The sequence below is a fragment of the Phoenix dactylifera genome, unplaced genomic scaffold (assembly GCF_009389715.1).
Source record: "Phoenix dactylifera cultivar Barhee BC4 unplaced genomic scaffold, palm_55x_up_171113_PBpolish2nd_filt_p 001310F, whole genome shotgun sequence".
NCBI classification, from domain to species: domain Eukaryota; kingdom Viridiplantae; phylum Streptophyta; class Magnoliopsida; order Arecales; family Arecaceae; genus Phoenix; species Phoenix dactylifera.
The window spans coordinates 55,523-58,412 of NW_024068642.1; the positions used below are offsets into that span (position 1 = coordinate 55,523).

At 42.5% G+C, this 2,890-nt stretch overlaps 1 long non-coding RNA gene across 1 annotated transcript; it reads left to right on the top strand.

Annotated features, from left to right (window-relative positions):
* Positions 1-457: 457 nt before the first annotated feature.
* Positions 458-2,680, top strand: LOC120108393. The gene is made up of 3 exons (XR_005509764.1): positions 458-891; positions 1,412-1,516; positions 2,498-2,680. It is a non-coding gene; the product is annotated as an uncharacterized LOC120108393 (long non-coding RNA).
* Positions 2,681-2,890: the final 210 nt, after the last annotated feature.

Consider the following 2,890-nt stretch of genomic DNA (forward strand, 5'->3'; position numbering starts at 1 on the left):
CCATCTCGCACCATAGAAGATGGCTCAGTTCCATGTCCTCATCTTATTTTCTTGGATATCCTGTTCACTCCCTATCTTTCCTCATCTAGAACTAGAAACAACTTTTTACATCTGTCTTCCCCCTTCCACCACCCAACCAAGCTGCTATGAATATATCTCCAATTAAATCAAATGAATTTGGTGGGATTCAAATTCATCTTTATCTCCTAATCTCGTTTGGAGAATTTAAAGAGAAATCATGATGATAAAGCTTCTACCCCACCCAAGACTGGCATAAAAGAGACTATACTATGGAGTCTGGACTCTGGACTCATGTAAATCTGGGTCCACAGACTATACTACATAAATATATATGAAGTATATAAATATATATATATATATATATATATATATAGAGAGAGAGAGAGAGAGAGAGAGAGAGAGAGAGAGAGAGAGAGAGAGAGGAATGATAAAGGTATTCAGAAGCGTGGGGCACAGATTTGCATCACTTTACTTCCAATCATGCCAACCACTTCCAATTATCATCTACAGATGTAAAGGCCCACATTTTTTGGGGCTTGGGCTGGCCCGACACACATGAAATGGGAGGGAGACTCCCGAACAGAGTCTTCCCTCCCCTGTTTCTATTGCTCCCATGAATCCACCGGAAGAGGAAACAAAGAAGGAAAAAAAAAAAAAAGAGAGAGAGAGGGGATCAAATCCTACCTTATTTGAATCAATTTACATCTATAAAAACAATCTCTTCCCCTCTTCCTTAGGGCATCAACCGAGAGTCCTTCCACAAAAAAAAAAAAAAAGGGAGAAAAGAGGGATTTGGAGTTCTAGGCGATCCGTGGGAGAAGCTCGGGTTGCTCGCCGTTGGACCAGCCGGAAAGGCTCGTCGGAGGCAAGGTGAGCACCCTCGCCTCCTTCTCCTTCGTCTTTGGCTATTATTTCCTTGGGGATGTGGCCGGGAAGCCGCCGGGCTGATGGGGAAAGCCGAGCCTCTGTTCGGCCTTCTTCCCTTCCGTTCCGGCCGGCCGTCGCCGGGCGTGGCACCACCATGGGGCGTCGCCAGCCATGGGCCGCCGGCTGCCAAGCACTCTCCTCCTTTCCGTCGGGAAGGAGGAAGGAAGAGGGAGAGAGAGAGAGAGAGTTGGCTCTCTCTTCTTTGTTGTTTTATTGACGGGAAGAAGAGGGAAGAGAGGGAGAGAGAGAGAGAGCCGACTCTCTCTCTTCTTTGTTATTTTATTTTCTCCCTCTAGTTGTTGTCTCTTTTTAGTCTGTTTTCTCTCTAGTTTAATTCAGGAAGATTATGGATTGTTGGTTAATCTTGGGGTACTAGATACTTGTAGACCCTTGAGAGAATCTATAGAGAGCTTTAGATTGTCAGATATCTTGGGTAACTTTTAATATTGATTTGATTCTGTAGGAGAATAATCTATTGGACGAGAGGACGCTGAGCAGAGTCCTGCGCATTCCGGTTCATAGATCGCCGTGAGGGCGGGTGATTAGTTGTCTGAGTTTTCAATAAAGGGTAAGGATCCTTGTACGCCAATCCTGCATGATATAATATTTTTATACTTAGATATGTATGATATACTATAATCCAGATAAATCAAAAATAGTTTTATATTAAATTATATTTTGATCGTGTTGGCTTGTGATTGATATTATGATCGTATTCGCTTGTGGTTGGTATTATGATGGATGCATGCATGCGCATAACTTACACCTACATAATTGGACTGATGGATGTGGTGCTCTAAACTAACTATGTGATATTGGTTGCCCCGTCACGGGCTGGAAACGTGACCGTGGTTAGTTTAAAGCCGGAAATAAATATAAAGGAATTAATGTGTGGATGTAAACTGGATTGTATGAAAAGGGACTTTGGGTTTATCTTGTTATTATGGCAGGCCCCGTCACAGGCTGAAAAACGTGGTACTTTGGTAGGCCCCCTCACAGGCTAGAAATGTGGAACTATAATGTGCAGGCCCCGCCACAGGCTGAAAATGTGATACTTTGGCAGGCCCCCTCACAGGCTAGAAATGTGGAACTATAATGTACAGGCCCCGCCACAGGCTCAAAATGTGATACTTTGGTAGGCCCCATCACAGGCTAGAAATGTGGAACTATATTGTGCAGGCCCTGCCACAGGCTGAAAATGTGATAATTTGGTTGCCTCACCACAGGCTGAGAAATGTGAACAAGATTTGACCCAAAGTCGGAAAGTTAATTAATCCGGATCAAGTTGAAAGAAAAAGCATTGAAAACATTAATGAAGATATTTGAGATATCGTATGACGTTTCACACTTGAGTGGCTGGATTTTTGTTGATATTTGACTTGCATATTTATACTGATTATTCGAGCTTTTGATAGCCGGTATATGATTTCATGACATGTGCATCGATTTGTCGTGGTTTTCAAATTCATATTATTATTGTGTTGGTATGGATGTGTAGGAATTCTTACTGGGCTGTAAAGCTCATCCCCCTTCTTCTTTCTCTTTTCAGAGTTGCAGGATGCATAGTTTTGGATGGGATGGGCGCAGAGTGCGAGTACCAGAGTCATTAGTTAGTTAGTTGTTTATCCTTCTTTGATGTCGATGAACATTTGAAGAGCTCGTAATTGAACTAAATTGTTTATTTGACATGTCGGATTTGTTTATTTGAATTATTAAATTAATTGTGGATTTATTGAAATTTTGTTAATCATAGGCCTTGCATGATCTTTAGGGCACTGCTCTAGGGCTCATGCGGCCGGTCGCGTACCGGACCCCAGGTGCTGGGTTCGGGGCGTGACAACAGATTTGCATACAGATTTACTCTTCTGTAGAAAATTGTCATACCCCAACCAAATAAACAGGTAGAAAATTTTACTCCTAGCCTCAAAAGTAGAGGGGAAAG